General features: G+C 39.4%; 1 long non-coding RNA gene across 2 annotated transcripts; it reads right to left on the bottom strand.

The window, feature by feature from the left end:
- Nucleotides 1-12,542: 12,542 nt before the first annotated feature.
- LOC142633584 (uncharacterized) lies at nt 12,543-14,928 on the bottom strand. 2 transcript variants are annotated; one of them, XR_012843936.1, is made up of 2 exons: nt 14,551-14,928; nt 12,543-13,400 (listed from the first exon to the last, which is right to left on the bottom strand). It is a non-coding gene; the product is annotated as an uncharacterized LOC142633584 (long non-coding RNA). The 2 variants fall into 2 exon arrangements; XR_012843937.1 differs by having other exon boundaries at nt 12,543-13,157.
- Nucleotides 14,929-22,198: the final 7,270 nt, after the last annotated feature.

The raw sequence follows: 22,198 nt of genomic DNA, 5'->3' as shown, positions 1-22,198 counted from the left end.
CGGACTCCTCTTTCACAGCTTCCATCAACAGTCACCCCCTACCCCCGAAATTCAAAATGCTTTCATTGGATTCGTATGATGGAAATCATGACCCGTGTGATCATATCGCTACCTTCAAGACGACCATGCACCTTTAAGGGGTCCTAAACTCGATTATGTACAGAGCTTTTCCTACCACACTTAAGGGACTAGCACGAGTGTGGTTTAGCAAAATACCCCCAAATTCTGTAGGTTCATTTGAGGAGTTGAGTAAGTTGTTCGTCAACAATTTTATTAGAAGGCAACGCCACAAGCGTTCCTCTTCTAGTTTGCTAACTATAGAGTAAGGGGAAAATGAGAGTTTGTTGTCCTTTATTACTTAGTTCAATAGAGAAGCCTTGACGGTGGATGAAATGGACGACAAGTTGTTATTGGCTGCCTTTCATAACGGGGTCAACTCTAACTTGTTCATTCATAAACTCTACGAGCATGAACCTCAGACCATGGCCAAACTCGTCCATTCGGCCCAAAATTTCATGAATGCTGAGGACGCTAATATAGCCAAGAAGAGAATGAGAGCAAAGCGCTCCAAAACAGGTCACCAGCGTTATCTAGATCAGGGTCCTTGTCTAAAGAAGGCTTGGGTAGAAGAGAAAAAAGAAAAGGATGGTAAGAAGGCAAGTTTCTCAGCGAGGAATCAACAATACACACCCCTAAATATGCCACTTGGGCAAGTGCTTATGCAGATCAAGGATGATCCGTCCTTGAAGTGGCCAGAGAAAATGAAAGGAGATCCTAACAAGCGCAAGAGGAACAAGTATTGCCGCTTTCACAGAAACCATGGGCACGACACAGACGAATGTTTTGATCTGAAGCAGAAGATAGAGAATCTTATCAGGCAAGGGAAGTTGAGGAATTTCCTTGGATGAGATTAGAGAGATGAAAAAGCTGAAAGCCAAGGTGGAGGAGTCATCACGACCCCCACTTGGAGAAATAAGAGTCATTATCGGAGAAACCTTGGCAGCTTAATCGTCCAAGTCAAGGAAAACATACCTGAACGTGGTGCAAAACGTCCAGCTATTTGGACGACCTCCCAGGACGAAGGAAGCAGACGAACAAGCCATCACGTTTACGGACGAGGATGCTGGATGAGTTCACCACCCACACGATGATGCAATAGTCATTACCTTACTCATTGCTGATTATTTGACTAAGAGGGTGTTGGTAGACAACGACAGTATAGCGAATATTCTGTATTACCCCACCTTCCAACAAATGAGGCTTGGACGAGATCAACTCCGACCAGTGAATTCGCCATTGGTGGGATTTGAAGGAATGAAGGTGCAGCCTATGGGCACCATCACATTACCAGTGGTGGTTGGAGCATATCCCTAACAGATAACCAAAGAGATAAACTTCCTTGTTGTTGAGTATGCATCATCATATAATGCTATTATTGGAAGACCAACTTTGAATAGTTGGAAGGCGGTAACCTCTAACTATCATCTGTCTGTCAAATTCCCGACCGAGCACGGAGTGGGCCAAGTACAAAGAGATCAGTTAGCCACCAGAGAGTGCTACCTAGCCATGTTGGCGATGGACGAGCACGTACAAAAAATGAGTATAGACGAGAGAAGGGTCGCAGCGGAACCCACTGAGGTGTTAGAAGATGTCCCCTTGGACGAGAGCAGACCTTAGAAGTTCACTAGAATTAGGGCGAGCATGGAAGAAGAGGCAAAGCGTACTTTGGTCCAGTTTTTGAAGAAAAGCCTTAATGTCTTTGCATGGAGTCATGAGGACATGCCGGGTATTGATCCAAGTGTCATTACTCATCGCCTGAATGTATGCCCCTACTCCAAACCAGTGCGTTAGAAAAAGAGGGGTTTTGCTCCTGAACGAGACAATGCCATCAAAGAAGAAGTCCAGAAGTTGATTACCTTGGAGTTCATCTGAAGAGTTTATTATCCGAACTTGTTGGTGAACGTAGTCATGGTAAAGAAGGCTAACGGCAAGTGGCGAATGTGCGTGGACTTTACTGACTTAAACAAGGCTTGCCCCAAGGACAGTTATCCATTGCCACACATTGACCAGCTGGTGGACTCAATGGCAGGTCACAGGCTGCTGAGCTTCATGGACGTCTTCTCAGGCTACAACCAGATAAAGATGGACAAGGCCTATCAAGAAAAGACCTCATTCATTACTAGCCAAAGGTTATTTTGCTACAAGGTAATGCCCTTTGGTTTAAAGAACGCAGGGGCGACTTACCAAAGACTGGTTAACCACATGTTCTGTCCTCAAATCGGGCAAAATGTGGAGGTTTATGTGGATGATATGTTGGTAAAGAGCCTGGACAAGGGAAAGCATCTAGACGACCTTCAAGAGACCTTTGATACACTTCGGCGGTATAACATGAAATTAAATCCAAGCAAGTGTGCTTTCAGAGTTTCGTCGGGAAAGTTTTTGGGGTTCATGGTTTTGCACAGAGGAATTAAAGAAAATCCGGATAAAATCCAGGCGATACTAAATATAGAACCACCGAAGAACATCAAAGAAGTCCAGTCTCTTACCAGACGAGTTGTCGCTCTTAACAGGTTTGTTTCGAAAGCTACTGACAAGTGTTTGCCATTCTTTAAAGTCCTCAAGAAGGTATTTGAGTGGATGGACGAGTGTCAGAGGGTCTTTCAAGACCTAAAGACTAACCTTACGACAACACCTTTGTTGAGCCCATCTATACCTGGTGAAGAACTATATTTGTATTTGGCAGTGTCCTTGCACGTTGTGAGTTCGGCGTTGGTAAGAGAAGAAGGACGAGTTCAGAAACCGGTGTACTATACAAGCTGCGCATTAAGAGGGGCGGAAGGATGATATCTGATGATGGAGAAGCTAGCCTTTTCCTTGATCACGGCTTCCAGGAAGCTGAGGCATTATTTCCAAACTCATGTTATCAACGTCCTAACGGATCATCCCCTAAAGAAAGCAATGACCAAGTTGGAAGCTGCAGGGCGACTGATTCAATGGGCAATGAAACTTAGTGAATTTGATGTTAGATACCAGCCAAGGAGTGTGATAAAAGCACAGGCGTTGGCAGATTTCATTGCCAAGTTCACCCTCAACTAGGATAAGCTGGACAAAGATGAGGGAGTTGAAATGTGGGTTATCAATGTAGATGGATCGTCCACGCTATATGCAAGAGCGATTGGAGTCATACTTAAGTCCCCAGAGAGTGATAAGTTGGAGTACGCAGCCCGTCTATAGTACCAAACCACCAACAACGTGGTTGAGTATGAAGCTCTACTCAAAGGGCTGAAATTGGCTAAGTCCCTAAGGGCAGAGTCAATAATAGTCAAAGGAGATTCTCAACTAGTCATCAACCAAGTGAATGGAATGTATGATGCTAAGGAAGATCAGATGAAGAAATATCTCAGTAAAGTGAAACGGCTCATACGAAAGTTTTTAGAGGTAAGTTTTGTTTAACTCCCTAAGGAGGAAAATATGGAAGCAGATGCCTTGGCAAAAGTAGCTTTGGCAGGAGGAGTTACGAGCGAGTACGACAAAGTCCAATACCTGCTAAGCATAGACCTTCCAGATATACAGCAAATAGGAGGAAGAGAAAATTGGATGAGTCCAATAATAATTTACCTTAAGGATGGAAGGCTTCCAGAAAACAAGGACGAGGCTAGGAAGCTGAGGGTAAGGGCAGCCAAGTACGTCTTCATAAAAGAAGCACAATACAAGCGAGGCTTTTCTCAGCCCTACCTAAGGTGCCTGGCTCCGGATGAGTCAAAGTATGTTTTGAGGGAGGTTCATGAAGGAGTGTGTGGGAATCATTCAGGAGCAAGATCGCTAGTCCATAAGATCATCCGTGCAGGTTATTACTGGCCTACAATACAAGCAGATGCCAAAGCTTATGTCAAAGTCTGTGACCAGTGTCAGTGCTATAGTAATGTCCCTAGGCAGCCGTCGGAGTACCAAACCCTAATGATGGCCCCGTGGCCCTTTGCGCAATGGGGACTAGATATCCTAGGTCCTTTCCCCATGAGAACAAGAAATGAAGTTTCTAGTAGTAGGGATTGATTACTTTACCAAGTGGGCGGAGGCCGAACCTCAAGCAAAAATCACTTAGTAAAATGTCAAGAATTTTGTTTGGAAGAATATTCTATGTAGGTTCGGAGTCAATTTGACAACGCACCCTTCAGGGACTTTTGCGAGCAGTTTGGAATCAAGAATCACTATTCCTCACCCTCCCACCCACAGGCGAATGGACAGTAGAAGTAGCAAACCGATCCTTGCTGAAAATCATCAAGACTCGGCTCGAGGGGGCAAAGGGGATATGGCCAGATGAATTGCCAGGTGTTCTTTAGGCCTACAGGATGATTGTGAGAACCCCAACAGGAGAAACTCCCTTCAAGTTAGCCTATGGAAGTGAAGCGGTTATACCTGCAGAAGTTCATATGGCTAACCAGCAAGTGATGAAGTATCAGGAGAAAGAAAATGAAGAACAACTTCGTCTTGACCTCGATCTCATTGATGAGGTAAGGATAGATGTGGAGCAAAGGATAGCAAGATACAAGAATCTTATGGCTAGGCAGCATGATGCCATGGTGAAACCCAGGTGCTTCAACGTAGGGGACCTCGTTCTCAAAAGAGTCTCCTTGGCAACTAGGAATCCAACTCATGGAAAATTGGGACAATTGGGAAGGACCATATAGGGTAATCAACTGCAAGAGGCAGGGGTCGTACTACTTGGAAGCTTTGGACGGATGAAAGTTAGAGCATCCATGGAACGTGGAACATCTGAGGAGGTACTATCAGTAATAAGCTTGGACGAGATTCACCAAGGACGAGGTTACAAACATGGGTGAGGTCATAGCTATGGTGTTTGCTAATATTTACTGTTGTGTTTTTATTACTACTATGGTGTATTAAGAATAAAAAGTGCACTAGTTCTTAAACTTTTGCATCGTCTACAGACAAGTTTGTGAAAGACGAGGTTATGTATTTTTCTTAAGTATTTTCCTAAGTACTTTCATAAGGCACTAGCTTCTAAGTAGGTGCCATATTTGTGAACAATGTTTATATAATGATATGGTTTGGATTTCCAGTGTATTTTAAGCATAAATCTAACTTCCATAATAAAACCCACAAAGGGGGGGGGGGAACCCTAAGACGAATGAAAATCTCTAGACATAGGGATGTAACGTTCATAAGCTTTCCTTAAGATAAGGATAAGGTAAAGAAAAAATAAGCTAAGGCATAAAAGGCTATACAGTGAAGCACTAGTCCATGGATGAGCATCTGACCAAGATGCTCAGGTGTTCTAGGACGAGTCAAACATTAGAAGCGTCTTTGACAAAAGGCAAATGCCAAGCCCATGGACAAGGCAAAGGTCTGACAAGACCATCATTGCTATCTTGAATCGTCCATACTCAAACAGGTCGTCCACACGAAAAAAAAAAATGCGTGGACAAACCTCAAGCATCGTCTATAGAAAAAGCACGTGGATGAACCTCTAACATTGTCCATAAGAAAAGCATATGGACGACCCTCTAATACTTAAAAGTATGCAAATCTCAATAACAGCAGTGATATAGAGGGTAAACTCGTCCATGCAATAACAATAATGGATGAAAATAGACATTCATTAAAGTTTAAAAAGGGTAGATGACCACCATCCAAAAACCCTTACAAAGTAAGCCTTAAAAGGCAATTGTTAATAAGCTCATCCAAAGTACACTGGACGAGAGAGTTGTTTCCAAATACATTTTAATAAAGATCCTAAAAACAAGGGACTAAATTAAAAAGAAAAATAAACAGTTGATCAAGTTAAAAATCTTGTCTTTAAGCAGGAGGGGCGTCGGCATTAGGGTCATCCTGAGGTGGCTTCGTAGAGGCATTGTCCTCTGAGCTCGTCTGGAGGAGGGAGCTTGAAGCAGCTCCACCAAGGTTAAGTTTAATAAGGCTGAAGTCAATTTCAGGGAACTTCTCCACTGCTTCCATCCTGAAATCTTCAAACCCAGCTACATAGTTGGTGCCCAGTAGATTAGTGAATTGTTTGGATGCCTAAAACTCTGCAACTGCGTCTTCCTTAGCCTTGGCAAGAAGGGCACTTAGCTTGCCGTTCTTCTTCTGAAGGAGTTCAAGACGAGCATCCTTCTCTTTGACATCTGCCTTCAACTCCTCGACGTTGCTCTTCAGCTTCTTTGCATCCTCCTTAGCTTGGGCAGCCATCTCAGCCCACCTCTTAGACTCGTCCTTCCCCTTTTGGACCGTCCTCTCCAGCAGAATCCTCGTATTGTCTAATTTAGTTGCCTGCTTGGACGCGGCAATAAACTTAGACATTGCCTGCACTAGTTAAAATTTCATTATAATACGCATATATACATAGCTGACAAGACGAGACATACATATTATGAAAAAGACATACCTTAAAAAGGTCATGAACGCCAGAACGTTCAAAATCCTTTAAGGACATGTCATAGCATGCTGTTACGTCCTCGTCCATCATGACCTTCTCAAACCTTTCCCAAGCCAAGTCCTCATTGGAAAGAAGGTTTTGAGGCACTTGTTGAGAAGGCTAAGACGAGGAAGGAGGGGCAGATTTGGACGAGATTTGCACGGACGGGGGATCCTTAGGTTTAAAATCAACATCCAAAATTTGGATGGAATGACCCTGGGGGACAAGGAAAGGTTGGGTTGATCGTCTTGGGTTTGAGCGTCCTTAGCTTTGGACGACCTACGCTTAACCCTCTTTTCCTTACGCTTGCTTGGAAGATTCCCTAAATCAACTCCAAGGGACAAGCTCTTCCTTTTATCCCCAGTGGAAGGACGAGGTTGAGATTCCTCAAGGATAAGACAAGGATGAGACTCTCCGAGGGTAAGACGAGGTTGAGACTGAACCTTTGGCCCCACATCCTCGTCCATTATCTCCTTCCCTTTATTCTCCTTCATGGTAGCCATTCCTGCAGAGAAATTTGTTAGAATCACTTCTAGAAATGACAAAAGGGAACACTCTAAGTAAAATTTACGTCTACAAACTGTGCGCTCATGGGCTGTGGCTTCAGGAGAAGGCTCAGGACCAAGTCCCCAAGTAGCGAGGCGTTGAAGAGTGACCAAAGAGTGGAAGTCCCTCTCAAGTGTAAACAAGCTTTTTGAACTCGTTCAAGGTAAAACCTGCTCAAATGAGGTCATCTAGCACCTACAAAAAAGAGAGGAGGGTGATTAGACGACTACAATAAAAACTGTAACAAGAAGTAAAGGGATAGCCAAACATACCTTCAGGACAAAGGTTCCCTAACTCTCCTATGTAGGGAGGGAATGGATCCTTGTTAGCCTCAATAGGGCGTCCAACCCAAAAGCTATAGACGAAGAAGAACTCCATCTTCCATTTCCTATTTGAGATGACTAAGGATTTTATCAACCTATAATCTCTCCCATTGGCTGTGAATTGATAAAAGCCAAGGGATTGGTTAATCTCGGAGGGTTTATAACAGAAGAGGAACTCGTCCATAGTAAGAGGACGATCCCCCTCAAACACCTCCCTCCATAAAATTTGCATAGCGACTATTAGCCTCCATGCATTGGGGTTGAATTGGCACATACCTAAACCTAACCTAGAAAGCAACTCCCTGGCAAAGGCATTGAGGGGAAACCTTAGACCCCCCAAGAGGTAAGCCTCATAAATGCCAACGCTAAAACGGGGTTGACAACACCACTCATCATGAACAGGAACCCTAGGATTTAAACTTTCATGGATTTGGTACCAAGTCTTAAGAATGCCTAACTTTCTCTGGTCTGTCTTAGAAGCAACTCCAATAGCACAACTATAAACCACCTCTTCCTCGTCTTGAGCAGAAGATGAGGGAGCGCTTGTGCTAGCCCTAGAACCTAACTCAGCCCTCGTCCTAAGGCTTTCTTGAAATACCTCTAGGGGAACCCCAGGAACACCTGACGTATACTCGTCCATGGTGTTTCCCTTACTACTGCTATTGCAATCACTACTACCACTATCACTAGACCCACTAAAACTACTAGGGTCATGATACTCGTCTATAGCTTTGTCAACACTATTGCTAGATGAAGAAATGTCTACTTTAGACATTCTTTGAGAAATCTTAAAACCTGAGGATGAGGATGGAGAAAATACCTGAGTTTAGACGAAGGGGAACGACGGACGCAGGAAACTTCCAGACGAGGCGCTAAGACGAGGATGTCAAAGGAGAAAATTTGAGAAAATGCAGAGGGTATGAGAGGAATTCCATTATTTATAGGCGTTGAAAAATGTTTTCTCGAATTATGTGACCAACCAAAATACGCCACGTGGAATTTCCCTCGAAAAATTAAATCGACGTAACAAATTACCAATGAAACTGTGACATGTGGCATACATAACAGTTAATAAAAGACACGCGTCGCAATAATCACATCAACTTATGTACGCCCTAGACGACCCATAGACAAGGGGGCAACTGATGAGGTATGATTAAATAATAACTCCAGCATCGTCCATGGAGGTTGTCCAGGATAAGACCAGAAAAAGCAAATGATGTAAGGACCCTCGTCCTTTAAAAAGCTCGTCCATGCAGGAGAGTGTTTAGATGAGGTTCACATGGTCAAGGGTTAAGTTACTAAACTTCACCATCTCGTCCAAGGGAGCCATCACCCTCGTCCTGGATAAGGTCGTCCATAGGGGAACGACCTTCCTGGGAAGCGAGGTACGCTCGACAGGAGGACTCCTGGACGAGCCTTTGGCACTTGGAAAATATTCCTAAATATGCACCACGACTCCTTATTACATGCATAACTTCCAGTGACTATTATGTGAGAAAAACATAACTCCTAAGCAGTTGTGGAAGTTATCCCCGAACCCTCACACCTCCTCAAACCTAGGGAAGGTTACAAGTTTGATAACTGTCATTAGGACACTATATAAATGCTCATTCAGACCAAACAAAGGTACGTTTTTTACATTTCCTAAAAAGTTTGAACTCTAAAATTATAGAGAGAAAACTAACTTTGCCATTGGAGGGTTCTTGGCCAGCAACCTCGGTTACTTTAGATTGCTTTTCTTTCTTTTTCAAACCACCAAAACAACAAGTAGTCCTTTCAAGTCTGAAGCATCCAGCCTACGAATTTTCTTCGCATCATCAAGTGGTATTTAAGGACTTTATGTGTGTGCTTGGACAATCTTGAACATTTGGTTTTATTTGTCTTATTAAATTGAACACTTTTACTTAATGTCGTTTTATTGTAATGGTAATTGTTGTAAACTATGCATGTGGATTTGATGTTTTTTAAATTAGTATGTGATCTTTGTCACTTGGTGCTCTCTACTTGACGCAATTTACATTAGTATGTGTGTTTGGTAATTGCTATTATGTACTTGGTGTTTTTTTTTACAGTATTATATATTTATTTTTTAATTTTTGCTATTTAGTTCATATTACTTACATTATAAGGAGAGTTGTGCTAACGTTAGTGCAATATCTTTAGTACTTTATATTAATGTGTCAATTTACATATTGCAATATCTTTGGTACTGATGCTTTGATTTTTGCAGGGTATAGGCTATAATGGCCTCGCCCAATGATCCTTTCTGGCAATATGATTTGACGATGCTTACTTTAACTCTAACGATGATGAGATGGACATTAGTGGCTGTGGTGATGACATGGATATCAGTGACTGTGATGATGACATGGATATTGGTGCAAACACAGATTCGGACTATGACAGCGAGAAGGAAATGTTTTGGTTTGTATTTCCACTAGTTGACGAGATGGTGGCATATTTCCAGTGGCATTATGACAAGCGCTCAATGCGTACTAGCATTTTGAGTGAAAAATATTATATGGCTGAAGTGAGAGATGACAATCCTACCAATTGTCATGACATGTTCCACATGACTTTAGATTTGTTCTATCACTTGGTTGATGGGCTGAAACATCATGGGTACTTGAAGGAAGGGAAGAGGCATGTTGACGTGCAGGAGTCAGTGGCCATATTCTTGTACACCGCTGGCCATAATACTCAGATGCGACTTGTGGCAGATAGATTTCAACGTTCCACTGAAACTATAGACCACAAGTTCCGTAGGGTGTTGCGGGCTGTCCACACATATGATCAACATTTAATCAAGCTCGATCCGAATGTGGTAGGCCTTCCAGAGCATCTGTGGGGAAACAACAAGTACTACCCTTGGTTTGAGGTAAATCCTTTCATAATATAAGTTCTTCCAAAATGGTTGTTCCCACATATTATTGTATGGTATTCCTTCATTCACATATAGAGATGTTGTGTACAACTAATTGGCTCTCTTCAACGTAGAAAAGCGAAGGAGCTATGGATGGAACACATATTAGTGCTTGGCCTCTAGTGGAAAGAGCCCAGCCTCATAGGAATCGCAAGAGCACTGTTACAACCAACGTTATGTGCATATGTGACCATGACATGCGGTTTACGTATGTTCATTTTGGTTGGGAGGGAAGTGCCAACGACTCAAGGGTGTTCGAAGAAGCTATTAAAGACCCGAAGCATGGATTCCCATGGCCACCAAAATGTATGCGTCTTTAACTTAAATTCTGCCTCATATAATCCTGTGACTTAAACTTAAACAACTGGAATAAATTAAATTATTAGTTTTCAATTTAATATTTATTGCAATATTACATGTACTATATAGCTCTTATGTATTCCAATATTAAATTTTGTCTCATATGTAATGCAATATTAGATTTTCACTGCTACAAGCAAGCAACGGCTATAAAAATCCTAGTGAATTTGAGAGACTGTGTGTTCAAAATATTTGATTTTATTATAATTAGCTATTAGTATTTTGCATTTAGACCTAGAAGTTTATAGTATTTATCTACTTCTATTCTGATTTATTCTTTGTAAGTGTGGGTTTATTGTCTTCTGCAATTATAAAACTGATCTTTGATTTTGAATCATAAGCACAAGAGTTTTATACACCAGTACTATTGATGGTATCTTATTGGTGATTGAATTTTTTTTTTTTTGCTGAACTGAAGATACAAAAGGCCTCCACCTTGAATCTTGATGGTATCATTTGGTGATTGACTGACTGTTACCTTGAATTATTGCCTTTGATTGATACTATATTCTGCAGTCATGCGTATTAGATTTCTTAGAAATCCTGTGCAATAGAAAATGGATATGTTTTGAGTAACACCTATGTTTGGAAAAGGGCCTAAGAACTATTGTCGTTTTTTGTGCATGTTAAAAGGGGCTCGACAATTTATTGAGTAGCTGTTATACATAACCTGGTGTTTTATTTTGAGTGTACTTAATTGAAGATGCAATTAGTATGTTTGGAACTTAGTTCATTAATAGTTCTTAGAAAATTTTTGTAGATTATTATTACTGATTGAGATATGCTATTCTTGTAGGTTCCAATTACTTGGTTGATTTGGGGTACCCCATTGGTGCATCGTTTCTTTCACCACACAAGGCCACCCAATATCATGCTTAAGAATTCAGAAGGAGTAATAGGCAACCGGCATTGGAGAAAGAGTTGTTTAACTATAGGCACTCTTCATTGTGCATGGTAATTGAGAGGTGTTTTGGAGTCCTAAAGGCTTGCTTTCCCATATTAAGTTGCATGACAAACTATATGCAATATCGTTAACATTTGGTTGTTTTTGCATGTTGTGTGTTACACAAGTTTACACGTATCAATAATCGAAGAGATGTACTGTTTAACACATGGAAGAACCTTGACGTTGATAGTGATGATGCACAAACTAGAAACAATGGGAATTCTCCTGAGTCAAGTGCAAGTGCAAGTGCCGAAAGGAGGCATGTGAGGGAGATGTCTGATGCGGTGAAGAGAGCAATGGGTGAGTTTAGGGATGATATGACTGACTGCATGTGGGAGGAGTACGTGCGACTTCAAGGTTGATTGTGGAGACGTATAAGGATTCATCGCTTTTTATTGGGACTTTTGTATAAAGTTATTACCTCCACTTATGACATTTATGTATTGTAACTGGATGTCACTTAGCATGATACATGATGCATTCTTTTGGACATTGTGATGCATCCTATTGACATTTAATGGATTAATGTCAATAACCTATTGACATTTCTGATGCAATTCCTTTTGGAAATGTAAAACTAGGTGTATGTAATACCTATTGGTAATATAAGTACGTGTGGACATGCTTATATGCAATTGTATGTAATACCTTTTCGCAATGAAGTATTTATCAACAACCATATAAACGTGTATGTGATATGCTTACAGGTGGACATGCTCATATTCTTGTGATATTGTGTATGTGATATGCTGATATTATGGATTTGATATGCCACTCTTTTTGTTTAAGAAGATTGGAAGATGTACAACAAAATGTCATCCACTAGCAAAATGCCTTTAAGTAGCCATTGCATCCTTTCTATTCTAACAAGCTTCACAGTTTCAGAGTTGATATTAATACTCATTCCCCTCTAGTCATTCATCCAAGAAAAACAAAATATATTCCCCTCAAAAGTTAGTTTTAGGGGTCCATATTGGCGTACCATAGCTAATATAATTACAATTAAAATGCTCAAAGCAACCACAACTCCCATATATTCATTAATAGTCCCAGCCACATGTTATGGGACGCCATTTGTGTGCCAAATGCCCATAGTTTACAAGTCCATTTTGAATAAAGTTGAACACTCTCAACATATAATAGAAGTACAACATCATACATATCATAAATTTTTATACTTACAATACAAAAGAAAACATTAAGTTGTACAATTACAATACAAATGATCTCCAATGTAATAATACAAGTGTGTATTATTATGCACATACGCAACTCATTATGGCAAACACCTTTGCCTCATTCCAACTTCTCCAAACCTAGTAGAGAACAAAAGCAATACCCCAAACATCACCCATGATATTACTAGAGCTCTCTTAAACTTCTCTGCTTTCTCTTTCTCAATATTGTGTGCAACCTTGGCTCTTTCAGCCCTTCGTTTTGCAACTTGTTCCCATTTTAATGCTGCTTCTTCCATGGCACGAGCTTGCGTTAACTCTTCATTAGCAACTTCCAGCTCAAGCTCCAACCGCCTGAATTTTCCTATAACAATAGGTGTTGTTGTTGTGCCACGTGTACAAGTGTTGGTGTCCAACCATTTGAAGAACTTACATGCCAGTCATCATCCTGTTTATTAAAATAGAGCACTTAGATAGCAATACAATAAATTGGTGACTTATTGTACAAACGTAAATTTTTCTATAACTGGATATGGTACTCACTAGTGACCAATAATGATAGCCATAAAACCTCCTACCAAAAATATGAAGTTCTAGGGACGTCTTAAGGGTGCAATGGTCAAGGTCACACATATGCCCACTAATACTGGAGTAATAATTACTTGTGTCCAACATTGGTAGGAACTTGCCCCTATACCCATTGCCAAAACCAGAATACTTAAGACTTCTTAGAAGTGCAATATCTAGCTGGCTGCATAATAGCTTCAATCTGAGTATAGATGCTCTTTAATGAAACTTTTTTCATATTACATAAAAAATAATACACACATACCTTCATACACACACATATATGCAGGGTATAAGATAAAAGATGATGCTCAGATTATTAAATTTACTCTTCAGCTTAATCAAGTTTCACTTGTGCACATAAAGTGCTGCAAGTTTCATTTATTGGAGTGCTTGGACATCATAAAAAAATTCTAGAAGAAAGCCTTGTTACAGTCTAATGCCAATTTAAGCAAGTCCAAGTTTGGAAATATCCATGTAAGTAATGTGGAGGTGGTCATATAATTATTTCATGTAAAGCAGATTTAACAAGAAAAGTCTGAGACTATACACTTATTTTTGTTACCTATTCCACACACATTATTATTTCCGAAATGCATATTTTGATAAAACTGTGTTAAATTATGCAAACTAATTCTTTGTTCTTGCTAATGTTATTAATCATATCAGTGAAGCATATTGAGGAATTATTTGATAGCTTTGCTTATAACCCTGTTGATTGATGCAGTTGTATGCATCACTTGAAAGCATAGAGTAGAGGCATCAAAAGAAACATACAAGCATGGAAGAAAGGAAATATAACATAATTTAGCTTTGCTTTCAAACTCAGTACTCAGCATATATAGCACAAGTTTTTGTACACTTTAATGATGATTAGATTATAAAGATTACAAGGAACCCAGAGCTTACGACTGAAAATTGATAAGTGAACACAACTTGTTAAATATTATAGAAGTCTAAACTGTGACCAACCCCCGTTTAAGAGTGAAGAATGTATGTATTCATAGGCATACACCCAAACTCAAACAACCAACGTACTCATTCGAATTTATCTAACCCAAATAGCATACATAACATTGAACCCAAACCCAAACCCAACAAAACCAATTGATAGCTTAATTCATATTGTTGTGGGGAATGGGGTTAAACAATACATACCCAAATCTCCTAATATTTTCAGAGGCAAATTAGAGTAAATCCATTCCTTAGGTTTATTCAAAATCAAATCCAAACAGAGCAACAGAGACGGAGCTAAGGCCACACCAAAAAATTACCTTTTATGGTGGTTTCTAGGACGATCCAAACAGGCGACGATCTGAGTTCAGACAACGAAGAAAGCCAAATCCAAACAAGCAACAATTTGAGTTCAGACGAGGGAGAGACGTGAAATGGGTTTCTGGGAAGGGAGACGTTAAATGGGTATTGATGAAGGGAAAATGAAATAGAAATTGAAAGAAGATGAGAACCTTTGGACTAGTTGTGCGAGTGCATCGAAGTGGGAGGTGAAAGGTCTGCTTTTGGCTTATGGGCAGCTCTGTTTTCAAGGTTGTGTGACAAGAGAATATGAAAGAAAGAGTAGAGAAAAAAATGGACGCGGGTAGTAACAATAAACTCACTGTGTAGTGTCAGTGAGGTGGGCTATGAGTACTAAGTTGTGAAAACTGAGTTATGTTCATACCAAACAAGCCCTAAAAATCAATAAAAGAGAAAGAGAAAATTAATTTAACATAGTAAGTTGTATTAGTAGAACTTTACCGTAGCAAGATTGTAAAAGATTTAGGAAATAGAAACTCAGATAATGCTTGGTTTTTGTGAGTTGGGGTTGTAAAATAGGATTTCTAGAGTTTTTCAACTTTGGATACTAATGCTCTTATAAGAGAAAAGTAGGATGTTAAGACATCTAATTTTGTACACTGAATCATAGTTGTATCTTCTTTGCTTGCAAAGCTTAATAATTAACCAAATTAGAGATACTGATCAATAATTTAATATTGTAAAGTTTCAAGACAAAAGTAGATTTGTATAGTTCAAGTAAGAGAGTCTCTAAAAGAATGTCCTCAAAGTACTCAAAGTATGAAAGGGTCATTAGTGGGTACAAAAAGACATGAATAGATGGAAATAAATTTTAATATCCGCTAGTAATAGGCTTGTGCATTTTTTTTAATGTTTATTTTAAAAAAAATTAGCATTATTATTATTGTGATGCATGGAAACTCATAAGTATTTTTATTTAAAATATTGGGTAGAAGTAACAATTTAACAAAAATATAATCATAATCAAGGAAAAATAATTATTGTTTTTGCTTCCAATCATTGCTAATCAATAGACAATATTAGTAAAAAAAATGAATAAAACTTTATTTATGTTACTTGAGTGAATGATATTACATAAAACGTCCACAAAAATCTTATCAATATATTAACATTATTTACATAACACTCGAAAGATTATTATATAAAATTTGAGACAATATTTTTGCTACATTAAAAACTCTTTTTACTAAAATGCATATTATTTAAAAAAAAAAATACTAGGATATATAAAATTTTAGTATTATCGTTCTTAATATGATGGAAAGAAAAAGACATGACAATAATATTTCTTTGATAATAAGATACAAATTATGGAAAAAAAAAGAAACTAATTAATTTCTCAAATTTCTCATTAAGTTCATCCAAAGTATAAGTTAGGGATCTTTGCTTTTTAAGGACATCTTCATGAGCCTTAGTTAATTCAGTTAATCGGTATTAGGTCAAACTTTGGATCATCCTTTAAAGATTTGTCTTCTGACTCTATCATTGCAACCATGCCCAAAACACGATGGATAAGCTCAGAAAACCATTCTACAATAGCCTTCCCAAAATCATCACTGGATACAGTACCTTATAATCTGGACAAAGACTTGTTAATTAAATCACGATGACGCAAGACGTCGCAGAATGTGTTTGACATATAGTAAAGTAACTTGAAACCTGGTTTATGGTATCCAAGATGAACTTTCTTGTCAAACGATTAGGTACATTATCTGCATGTTCAATTAGCAAAGAAAGTTGTTGAAGCTCGGGAACCGTACTATCGGAACTCCCAATGGAGAAACTTGCGCCATCCCCCTTTGCAAGATTATTAGGACTATCGTAGTCCACAAGGTATTCCATGAAAGTTTCATCTTCTGGTGTATTGATTAGTGCTTGAGATTCCATCTCGTGTGAAGTGTCAACTACTTTTGAGATTGACAAGTCATGATAAGATGCATGTGTTGTGTCCCCACTATTGGTTGTAAAAAATTTTGCTCGTATATTACATATCTTTCTTTACAGAGACAAGTACAGTTATATAGCAATACAAAGAGAAGGATCTAGAAGTTAAACTAGGCTATACACAAATTACGGCTACTATAATGGTCGACCCTTAAGAGAAGGTATTTTAAACAAAGACTGGCCTATGATTTCTCCAATCACTAACAGCTCACGCCAACACTCCCCCTCAAGTTGATGCATATATATCTTTCATGCGCAACTTGTCAAGTGAGCTGTAAAAGACTTTGCTTGAAACAATCTTTGTAAGAATGTCTTCCAGTTGATCTTCAGACCTACCAAATGGAAATCAAATTATCTTTCTTCGAGATTCTGTTTGATGAAATTTCTATTTACTTTAACATGTTTAGTACGGTCATGTTGGATTGGATTATGGGCAATATCAATGGCTGCTTTGTTGTCACAAAACAGGTCCATTTCGAAACTAGGAGCAAAGCCAATCTCGGATAGCAACCTTCTAAGCCAAAGAAGTTCATAGAGTCCCTTGGCCATTCCTCTGAACTCAGCTTCAGCACTGGATAATGCCACCACCTTTTGCTTCTAGCTTCTCCATGTAACAAGATTTCCTCCTACGAAAGTAAAGTAGCGTAACGTGGATTTCCTGTCAGAAACATTTCCCGCCCAATCTGCATCTGTATAACCCTCAATGTCTAGATGATTATTTTTTGAGAACATAAGCCCTTTTTCCAGGAGAGGACTTTAGATAGCGAAGAATCTGAATTACTGCATCCATATGATCTTCCCTAGGACAATGCATAAATTGACTCACTACGCTTACAGCATAAGCTATATCTGGGTGAGTATGAGATAAATAGATTAGCTTGCCCACTAATCTTTGATATCTCTCTTTATTCGTTGGCACATGATCTGAATACTCTCCAAGTTTATAATTCTAAACAATTGGGGTATCAGCTGGTTTACAGTCTAGTAGTCCCACTTCAGACAACAAATCTAACACATATTTCCTTTGAGAAAGAAATATACCTTGTTTCGATCTGGTTACCTCAATTCCTAAAAAATATTTGAGTCCTCTGAGGTTCAAATTCTATTGCTAGTTGCCTTTGAAGTCTAGAGATCTCTTCGGTGTCATCTCCTGTAATAATCATGTCATCTACATATATAATTAGAGTTGTTACCTTTCCTAGTCGGTGTTTCAAGAATAGAGTATGATCTAAATTGCTTTGGCTAAAACCATACTTTCTCATAGCCAAGCTAAACCGACCAAACCATGCATAGGGTGATTGTTTTAGCTCGTACAGTGCTTTTTGTAACTTACACACAACCTCAGTCTTTGAAGATTTCATGTATCCTGGTGGAATATCCATGTAAACTTCCTCCTCTAGATCACCATGAAGAAAGGCATTCTTTACATCAAACTAATGTAACGGCCAATTCAAATTTGCTGCAAGAGATAACAAGACTCTGATCGTATTCAGCTTGCCACAAGCGAGAAGGTTTCTTGGTAGTCTATGGAATTTTTGTGTATATCCCTTTGCCACAAGCCTCACCTTGTACTGTTCAATGGATCCATATGCCTTGTGTTTAATGGAGAAAACCCATCTGCACCTCATGGTCTTCTTTCCTTTCGGTGGTGGAACAACAGCCCATGATTTACTCTTCTCCAGAGCTTCCATTTCTGCTTTTATGGCTTGAGACCGCTTTGGATCTAATAAGGCTTCTTGTACTCTGCTAGGAACATGGTGTGAGGACAGCTTAAGCACAAACTCCTTGAGCGGTTCTGGTAATCTCTGAGTAGACACATAATTTGCAATCGGATATCTTGATCTTCTTTCCTCAGAATCTAGAGAGTACTGATGTGGTGGCTTGCCACGATTGTGTCTCAAAGGTAAAATATAAGCAGCAGAGTTATTCGAGTCATTAATAAGTGTGATGGGAGAGCTTACCTCAGGAGTATTCTCAGGAGAAGGGACTTCAGGTATTGAGGAGTGGGGTTCTTCATTTTTAGGTTTAGATGACTCGGATTCAGCTTCCTGAATAATATTAGGATTATCCCTTTTTTCTTCACTAACCACTGCCTCATTACTATCACTCATCTGTATTGGGTTGTCTTTAAAGCCTGGCCAATTCCACCAATTTAGCTCTTCATCTCATATTTCCCCCTGATGAGATGAAGTAGATACCGATGAAGGGAAGAAAGTTTCTGATTCTAAGAAAGTAAAATCCATAGTGATGTAGGTGCACTTGGTGGCAGAATGGTAGCAATGATATCCCTTTTGGTATGTAGCATAGCCCAAAAAAAAATACAACGAATGGCACACAAATCAAGCTTGGTTCGTTGATTTTTATGGAGATGGACGAAAGCGACACAACCTAAGATTTGTGGTGGAAGTAGCAAAATAGTAGGTAAGGGAACATGTTCAGGAAGAACCTACAATGGGGTCTTAAACTGCAACACTTTCGAAGCCATACGGTTCAATAGATGTACTACCGTGGCAATAGCATCATCCCAATATCTACTCGGCACATGTGCCACAAGCAAGAGAGCACGAGCTGTTTTTAAGATAAGCCGATTCTTCCTTTCGGCAACCCCATTTTGTTGGGGTGTTTGAGCACATGACATTTCATGAAGAAGGCCATAGGTCGCAAAGTAATCCTAAAATTTCATATTGACATATTCACCACCATTGTTAGAGCGAAGAATCTGAATTTTAGCTAAAAATTGAGTTTGAATCATTGTATGAAAAGATTGAAACACACTAAACACATCATCCTTATGTTTCAATAGATATAGCCAAGTCATGCGAGTGCAATCAATGATAAATGTCACAAACCAGCGAATGCCAGAAGAAATGGTAATTGGAGAAGGTCCCAAAACATCTTAATGAATTAAGGCAAAAGGAATATCACTTTTATTCAAACTTGTGGAATAAGAAACACGATGACATTTGGCTAGAATGCAAGTATCACATTTATAGCCAGAGTCAAGTAATTTGGAAAATAAATTTGGAAATACGTATTTCATATAGCTAGATGACGGATGCCCCAAGCGTCGATGCCATAGCCAAATCTGTCTCTCCTTAATGCTTGTGTGGTGCTTACAATGAGCTCGACCAGAGCTGAAATCATCAATGAAATATAACCCCCCCTTCTTAGTACTACGCCCAATGATCTCCTTGGTGAGAATATCCTAAAGAAGACAAAAGGTAGGATACATTAGTGCAACACAATTTAGTTCCTCAATAACTTGTCCTATAGACATCAATTTATTTGAGAGGGATGGAACTAATAAAGTATTAGATAAAGAAAGAGATGGTGATAAGGCAACAGTTCCAGCCCCTGTAACTGGATATGTAACCCCATTAGCATTCGCAATATCAGTTCGCCTTGGTTGGGTAACTTCAATAAAATAATCTAAATTGAATGTCATATAATCCGTGGCCCTGGAGTCAATTATCCAACCATTGTCACCATTCTGGATAGAACTAAGTAAGGCATAACCACAATTACCTTGATCATTGAGAGTAGTTTCATCACTTGAAGATTCTATTTGTGAGGTAAGAGTTAACTGAGGTGTTGCAGTTACCAGGGCAGCCCGACCAGGTCCTTCATTAAAGGCAGCATCACGATTTATCCGAGCCTTGTACTCATTCCACTAGTCTGGGTACCCATGTATCTTGAAACAAGTTTCACGATTATGTTTCATGTTCCCACGATGAGTATAGCCTCCTCCTTCCGATTGAACCTTGGCTCTGGTGTTGGTATTCAGTTTCCCACCACCCGTAGAAAGAGAACCATTTTTGGATAGCTGAAGAGAGGGTGGTTGTTGTTGTCCTATCTTGACTCCTTTATATGCCATAATAGGTCCAGTTGTGTTTGTACCCGTAAGCATCACCGCCTGCTGGATCTCCTCCCGTCGAACATGAGCATAGGCCTATTCTACGGTAGGGAAATGACGTATCTGTAGCACATCACTTCGAATCTTGTCCACCCAATTGTCCAATCCATCAAGAAAGATATAGACTCTATTTCTTGTAGGATTGCATTATATTTTTGTATATCAGTAGCACGGTTCATTAGGTTAGGACGTCGAAAATCAATCTCTCCACAAGCCTTGAAGGTCATTGTAATATTTTTCAATGGATCCTCCGGCTTGTCTCATTTTAGTCACCTATCTTTTTAGATCATATACTTGTGAAGTATCAGTTCCATCAAAATAAGTAGTAGCAATAGAATCCCATACCAGTTGGGAAGCGAATGAAATTGCTAATCAAGAGCGGGTCCATAGAATTGATTAGCCACCCTTTGCAATTGCATTCTTAGTTTGCCATTGTCGGAAAGTCGAATCTATAGGTTCAGGTTGCAAAAAGTCACCATTGATATATCCCAATTTTTCTTTGCCAGAGATATACATCTCAACAACTTGGGACTAGAGGGCATAGTTGGTGTCATCCAAATTAATGCCGATTTGTGTAGCGGAAGCATCATAGGTCAGTAGGTGGGTTTGGGTTTGATTTTTGGTCAAGACTTCAGTCATTCTTGCAGTCAAATCTTCTAGGATAGAGTCTGTGGAATTGCCGCCAGTTTGTACCACATCAGTTGGATTCACCATGGCTGCAGATCAGTGTTTAGGGTTGGATTTGGTTGTAGAGCAAGTCCTAGGATTTTTCTCTAATACCATGTCAAAAAGATTGCTCATATATTTCATATCTTTCTTTACAGAGACAAGTATGGTTATATAGCAATACAAAGAGAAGGATCTAGAAGCTAAACTAGGCTACACACAAATTACAGCTACTATAACGGTTGACCCTTATGAGAAGGGATTCTAAACAAACTGGCCTACGATTTCTCCAATCACTAACAGCTCACGCCAACATTGGTGCCATCTGATCCCTCTGACATTTTATAACAAACTCTTTTAAAATTCACATCATCATTAGATGGGGAACGTTGTCTACCAACCTTGACTTTATTCTTGCGCATAAGATGGGCATTTTTATTACTCACTGTGGGGTCAGAATCAATTTCTGATAATCGAATAGATCCTCTAATATCTGAAGTGTTTGCTCGTATGTTTTCAATGACAAATACTGGATCCCCTTTACGATTATTATGTTTAGTCAAGTAATGAACACAATGGATTGAAAGGCCTCGATAAGGTGCAGAGCACTTGACCCAATATCGACAATACCAGAAAGAACATTCTTATGTATGTACATACTTAGGGGAAAAAAACACATGCCAGTGTCACGCCGCAAAAACATCCTTTGTCTTTGATGATGCATAAAAATTGTTAGTGAGCTGATTGCCTATGAGCACTCCAATGGGGTGATTGAGAAACAAGAAAACCAAGAACCAGTAGAGAGCACTGGTGGGGTACCGATCAAAGACCTTCTGAAGATTAAGTCAGTGAAAGAATAATCACCAAGAACTCAATAGTGTGAGAGCTAGGGATTTTCTTTGCACCTTAGGTATGAGAAGGCTTGGTGCTTTTATAATGGCAAAGGGCTAACCAAGATCCTATGAACGTATGATTTTTCCTTGTATGTAAGATACGGAGTTAATGCTCAAAGATCTAGGGCCTTTCTTCCTATATTGGGAAGGCATAAATGTGGAACAGGGTCTTTGGGCATAACGTGCAAATTA

This window comes from Castanea sativa, chromosome 5, assembly GCF_040712315.1.
Source record: "Castanea sativa cultivar Marrone di Chiusa Pesio chromosome 5, ASM4071231v1".
Taxonomy (NCBI): domain Eukaryota; kingdom Viridiplantae; phylum Streptophyta; class Magnoliopsida; order Fagales; family Fagaceae; genus Castanea; species Castanea sativa.
Note: the sequence above shows the minus strand (reverse complement) of the source record. Positions and strands in the feature narration are given on the sequence as shown.